This window comes from Marmota flaviventris, unplaced genomic scaffold (assembly GCF_047511675.1).
Source record: "Marmota flaviventris isolate mMarFla1 unplaced genomic scaffold, mMarFla1.hap1 Scaffold_48, whole genome shotgun sequence".
Classification (NCBI taxonomy): Eukaryota; Metazoa; Chordata; class Mammalia; order Rodentia; family Sciuridae; genus Marmota; species Marmota flaviventris.
The window spans coordinates 704650-711704 of NW_027288296.1; the positions used below are offsets into that span (position 1 = coordinate 704650).

At 39.2% G+C, this 7055-nt stretch overlaps 1 non-coding gene across 1 annotated transcript; it reads left to right on the forward strand.

Moving 5' to 3' along the window:
• The first annotated feature begins 5003 nt into the window (after positions 1–5003).
• Positions 5004–5077, forward strand: Trnar-ucu (transfer RNA arginine (anticodon UCU)). The gene has a single exon. It is a non-coding gene; the product is annotated as a tRNA-Arg (tRNA).
• Positions 5078–7055: the final 1978 nt, after the last annotated feature.

A 7055-nucleotide genomic window follows, 5' to 3' on the forward strand; every position in this document is an offset into this window, starting at 1 on the left:
ATGGCGAGGTTAAAAGACACACAGGACACCAAGGTTCTTCATCCAGGAGTCACACACTTTATTGCTAACACACTTTCTTTTATACCCCAAGCAGCAGAAGTGGAAAACTACCCAAAAGCAGGAGGGAGGGGGGAGAAATTTAGTTTCAACATCTGTTATTGTCAGGTACCAAAACCTCCCTTAACAAGAAGTCCATCAGACCAGAAAAGGTCAAGGCATTCCCGTGGGACACATATGTCTCAGACGGATAAGCAGGAACAGAAAAACCACAAGTTCGCCATGGTCTTGTGAGCTGGCCATACCGGCATGCAGAACAAACTAGTGGAGGTTGGGCTCCAGGGGCCAGGGTGGACCTGCTGCCAACAGGTGAGCAGTCATGATGCTGTTATTTATTTATTTATTCACCTTGAAAAGCACAGAGTGTTCAGCAACTATTAAGAATGAACAACTGGAAAGTGGCTTTGCAGGTTTATTAGGAAGGCAGATGAGTGCCCAATGCCTGGGATCCATGTGACTTACCTGGAAACTGGGAAAGCACCAAGGTTGATCTTTCTTTGTGCAAGGCTGCCAATCATGAGGCCACTGCAGATATTTGTGACCAGTGAACTACTGAGCTGAGTGCCCAGCTAGGTTTGACACATTTCTGAGCTGACTCAATTCTTCTGAAATGATTCCTGTTTTCTGCCTCCAGCCAGAAAGTCATCTCAAAATATTGATTAATTTCAGAAGGAGGAAAATAAGGTTCTAATGCTGCCATTCAGGTCCAAGTCTTCTCCAGGGCACCTGATAGGCTTGCTATGAGCCTCCATCAAAGTGGTCAGGAATTCACTGACAAATTTCAAAGGGGCTGAAATGTCATTACTGTTTGTATAATTTGGGATTGATTAACAATAGAATAAATGACACAAACATGACAAAGGTGGAAGGTATGAAGCAAACCTCTCATTGGCAATCTTTTCTTTATTCAGTATTCAGCAGTAGAGTCAAGCAGTGGTTTACCTAGCATGGCTTATTTGGGGGGCAGAAAATGGCTTAAGTAATGATCTGGGTTACATAAGCTTCTTTCACCATATCAATTTTCTTTCAGAAGCTTACAACATTCTTATCATGGACACTCATGCCATCCACATCTCCAAATACAATATGTCAAATCTTTCTTTACTGAAATCTAGATTCTATTTTTTAATGTTTCATAGTCTTGCCAGTAATTATATTTCCCACCTTGGTCTCCTTTTTCCTCTATTTGCTTTCTATTTAAAAATGAAATATAATAAACAAAGAAAAAATTTAAAAAATTATTCTGCATGCCTATATATCTCACATTTCTTTTTGTTTTGAAAACATAGGACTTGGTGGTACTTTACATTCTCTCTAGATCATCCTGTTCTCTAATTAATAAACCTTGATTAAACTTCCAACATATTCAATGACAACCTATATTTTGTATGTAAAGGGGTGTTGAGATAAATTCTAGCTGTAGTTTCTTTGTTGAGAGCCACAGCCAGTCAGAATGACTCCTGGCATTTGCCAGAGGGAATGTTTGAAAGGTTATGCCAGGGAACCATTGAGATGATGATTTGAGTTAAGCTATATCCAATTGTTATGATGCTGGATTGATTGCATTGTATATTTGACCTTTACTATCAGGCAATGGGGTGGCTCTTGCTGCCTTGGGCGCCCATTACTTTGAAGTTCTTGGTCTACTTTGGAGTTCTCCTGGGGATTCCCAGAGAGTGCCCATTGATTGGGGAAGTGCTGGAGGAGGGATTTCCAGTGTGGGGGGTTGCTGGAAGGGCCATGTGAGTGGTGTTGGTGAAAAAGCACTCATGCGGTGCTGGTGAGAATTGAAATAAAGTGTTGCTGTTTGAACCTACAAGGCTTTGTGCCCAGACAGACTGCAGCATTTCTTCTTGATGTAAACTGTGAAGTGTATGAAAAACAAGTCCAAGCACATTACTCTAAATCTTTTGTCATTTAAAATGATAGACCTCAGCTAGAGCAAAGGAACATATACAAAAATACTTGCACCAGCCTTGTTTCAGACCCCCCCCCCACCCTAATGGAGCAGCTGACCCCAAAACAATAAGCCCAGGAAATACCCTATTCACATTCTGATTCCATGTTAATTACTCAGCTGGGATCAGTGCAGGGAAGTAGGCAAATATCAAACATGCCAGTTTAGCTCAAGACATTATCAGCATATTTTCTCAATTACTATTGCTGGGAGTATTGTATTGTGGGTGTAATAATGTAGAATAAAGTAAATCACCAATACCCTGAGTGAGACCTTCCAGAGCCCTGGCCCAACTCTGCTGACCACAGCAATAACTCCACAACTACCAATTGCTCCTAAAAATTTTTGTTTGTGCAGTGTCTCAACTTTAACAAATTTTGTTCGAGTTACTATGTTCTGAAGTTTAAAGTTTTAGATGCAAAGGCGACTGGGCATGTGCAAATATCTGTAAACTGCAAACAAATAAATATACATTATTTTTTCTAGGACTTTTATGGACTATGGTTCCCAACAGTCATTCACAAAAGAGGTTGGAAAAAAAATCCCTGTTTATTCCCAAGGAATCTTTACACAACACTTTTACACAGGCTACTTCACATAAACTTGCCTCAGCGATTTAATTCATGAATCAAATGAATTTCCTGCAGCCTGTACAGTGCTGTTGGAATGACTATTATAATAATGTAAAATTGTCATGAGTGGTGAAACATGCCTGGAATCCTAGAAGTTCAGGAAAATGAGGCAGGAGAATAGGTAGTTTGAAGAAAGCCTCATTCACTTAACAAGGCTCCAAGAAACTTAGTGAGAGCCTGTCTCAAAATATAACATAAAAAAGACAGTGGATGTGTATCAGTGGAAAGCACCCCTGGGTTCAATACTCAGCACCAAACCAAAAATTAAAAAATAATAATAATAATAAACATAAGGATTCAGGGTACAAAAACATGTAAAAAATGTTGGCAACAGCATAAATTAATAAATATATTTTTGAAAATAGTGTTAAGGTTCTTTAAAAGCCCAAAATAAAAATGCTACATAATCCACTAGTAATAATTTGGGGTACTACCACAAGGTTGTACATGCCTGTACTCTCTGTTGCTTAGAAGGGTGAGAGAGGAGGATCTCAAGTTAGAGACCAGACTCAAAAACTTGGCAAAGTCCTAAGCATATCAGTAAACCCTGTCTCAGTAATAAATAAATAAATAAATAAAAGTGGTGGAGACTGGGTATGTAGCACATTGGTAAAATGCCTATGGGTTAATCCCTGGGTTCAATCCTCAGTACCACAAATAAGTAAATAAATAAAATAAAAGAGAGAAAGAGATAGATTGAACTTGCATGTAATTTAAATTCAAAATAAATTAAAAAAATGGGTATATATGTAAAGCAATTGAAATCCTTTTGCTGATGATATTGCTGCACTTCTATTTTTTGTATCTTCATTCACAGTATCTAATAAAAGGAAACAAATTAAGTGCCTTTTAGATAAAAGGTATTATCAGAAAATGCCTCCCAGCTGCAGATTATTCAACTAATGCCTTTAGAAACTACACACTTAAAATTAAAACTGGTCCCTAGAAGGCAAGACTCAGATAGTTTCTTAAGTACTCCGAGATATTTGGTATCTGTGGGCACCTTTTTTCAGACTGTTCTAAAACTCAGAACGAGGTACATATGGGAGGTCAGGATGAAACCACAATATACAGTAAATTCTTCAATGGGTAATCTTAACTCAGACACTCTAATAGATGAAACAGTTTTGGAGATAAAACTAGATTCTCTGTTTCACTGATTTCTGGGTTATGGGTTGAACCCAAACATATATTAGAAAAGACTTAAGGCTACTGGTTAAAATCTATTTATAATAGGTATTGAAAATATACCAAAGGCTGGGTGTGTTGGTGCAGGCCTGTAATCCCAGTTGCTGGAGAGGATGAGGCAAAAGGATCAAATTTCAAAACAGCCTTAGCAAAAGTGAGGTGCTAAATGACTCAGTGTAACCTCATCTCTAAATGAAGTAAAACATAACCCTGAGACTGAGTCTCAGTAGTCCAGTGTTCCTAAATTCAATCTCTAGTATCCACCATCAAAAAAAAAATATGTACCAGGGGGCTGGGGCTGGAGCTTAGTGGTAGTGATAGACCCAACCTGATCTTTTCTTAAAATTGGGCATCTCGCCACAAAACCATGAAAAGATCATTTCAGCTTTACTATAAATTACTGCAAATTCTGAACCTGCTTGAAATGCCTGCCCGTGCCTTGAACTCACCCATGCCTGGCTCTCTGACCAGATAGCAGCCCTCTCTGAAGCTTAGTGACACCTCATAAATATTGGCCTTCCCTGGCCAGACAACGACCCTCTCTGAGGCTTTAATGGTCCTCATAAATTCTGATGTTGGGGCCAGCAAAAAAAATGTAAACTACCATTAGTGTGATGCTTGTCAGAGTTCTGTTATCTGTAACCTCCCTTTGTGTAACTTTCTGGGCAATAAAGCTGGGCTTCAGGAAAGCTGGAGTGCTGTCTTGTTCCCGCCGTTTTGGGAGGGAGAGGCAGCCCATCCGGTCGAAATAATAAGCTTGCTTTAATTTGATTTTAATTGGAGTCGGTGGTCTTTTCTTGTGTCCTGGTCTAACAGTAGCTAACTTGTCTGACACTTGGCTTAATTCTCAGCACTACATATAAGTAAATAAAATAAAGGTCTATCAACAACTAAAAAATAGTTTTTTACATAGTGTACCTATTTGTTGACAGCCTGTGACCTAACTTGCTGTGTACTTTAGTTTTTGAGATGGAAGTTGGCCATGCATGGTGGTGCATGCCTGAGATAGGAGGATCCTGAATTTGAAGTCAGTCTCAGCAATGGTGAGAAGCTAAGCAACTCAGTGAAAACCTTTCTCTAAGTAAAAATAAAAAATAAGGGAGGGATGTGGCTCAGTGGTAGAGCGCCCATGACTTCAATCCCTGGTTTTGCATCCCAAAATATGGGACTGGGGATATAGCTCAGCTGGTAGAGTGCTTGCCTTCTAAGCATGAGGCCCTGGGTTTAATTCCCAGTACCACAGAAACAAAAAAAAAAAAAAAAAAAAAAAGGAAAGAAAGAGAGAGATTGATCTTTCATGTCGTTTGAATTCAAGTTAGTCCCACTTTTATTTTACTGCCACACCAGAGAAAGGTGTTTACTGAAACGTTTGGAATGTTTCTATGGGTCAGGGCTATTTTAATAAAAAGGATTTACATATGAAAACAAAATGAATTGAGGACCTTTGTTGGGACACATAAATTACACTACCTCATTTAGAAGAGATTAATACTTTTTAATGTCAACTAATTTTATTCTGCTTTATTCATATGTAAAAAGCTCGGATTGTTGGTAAAGATGGTGCCTGAAGGGGCTGGAAATGTGGCTCAAGTGGTAGAGCACTCACCTGGCATGCGTGCGGCCCAGGTTCCATCCTCAGCACCACCTACAAACAAGATGTTGTGTCCGCTGAAAACTAAAAACTAAAACTAAAAATAAAAGAATTCTTTCTCTCTCTCTTCTCTCTCTCTCTCTCTCTCTCTCTCTCTCTCTCTCTCTCTCTCTCTCTCTCTCTTAAAAAAAAAAAAAGATGGTGCCTGGAGCATTTCTCTTCCAGGAGCTCAGGTCCATGACACTGAATAGTGTGAACTTTTAATGGCACAATGACACACCTCCAAATCCCCAAAGTGGGTGAACTCTCAGCCAATAAAGAAGTAAGAGCCCACTCCCCCCTGCTCCTCCTCATCCCCATTGAGCTCATAAATATCAACACCCTCTCCCTCTCCCTCTCCCCATCTCCCTCCCCCTCTCTTCCCCCTTCCCTCTCTCTTCTTCCCCCTTCCCCCTTCTCTTCTGTGACAGGCCTCTACAGTCCTGCTTGTTGAGTTTATGGAGCATTTCCCCCATTCCTACAAAGATGATAAATCAAATCTTTTAAAAATGCTGTCTAGTTCTTGAAGAAAAATGAAATGAAATATGGGAAAATAGTCATTGATAATGTTGAAAGTGGAGTTTTGAGATGAAACAAAATTTCTCACTTTGCCAATTGCATCTGGGTGCTTGTCTCACAAATTTTGAAGAATAAAGTCTATTTATTTAAGCAAGTCGAAATAGAACTCCTACCATGTGGGATGGGGAATGATACCAGATAAACTCGTTTTTGTGTGCCATCTTAAAAGTTTACAGATGTTTTTCAGCAGACATGGAAAAATCTATTTAAAATAGGTTTTAGAAAAGGCAGACTGACTACCATATGGGTTCATTTTCATCTTTTCCATGACCCATCTTTCCTCTTGCAATTTCACCACGGGACAAAGGACTTTGTTGAAGGTGTTCCCAAAAGTGGGCATTAAGGTTTTTTTTTTTACATTTGAAATAGGCCTTAATGGTGCTCATTAACATATCTTCCAGTTAGCCTCCAGATGTGGTAGAATGAGGCTCATTATCCTGATTACACTGTAATTTTACTATCCCTTCTATTTTATACTAATTCACTATGAAAAAAGAACCCTAGATTTGAATATGTAAACAGAGAGCTAGAAAACTAGAGGTTTATTCTCAGACCTAGGAAGAGCTAAGCTGAAGTTCTGGAATTTATATTGTTGTTCTGAATTTGTGATACTGCTTCCCCTACATTAAAAAAGCTCAGGAGTCATGAGGAGCATTGAGTTAAAATCCAGCATCAGCAACTTAATGAGGCCCTAAGAAACTCAAAGGGACCCTGTCTCCATATAAAAATATTTTAAAAGGGCTGGGGATGTGATTCAGTGGCTGAACACCCCTGAGTTGAATTCCTGGTACCAAAAAGAAAACAACACACACACACACACACACACAAAAAAAAAAAAAAAAAAAAACAAAAACACCTCCATAACAAGCTCTAAAAGTGCAATCTCTCTTGTGCATGGAAACAACAAATGAAGTTGGGGTTCTCTTCAGATAATTATTCCAGTCTTCACCACACAATGTGGGAACAAGCTGGACTCATGGCACATGGATGCCCACAAAGGGCTTTAGAGACA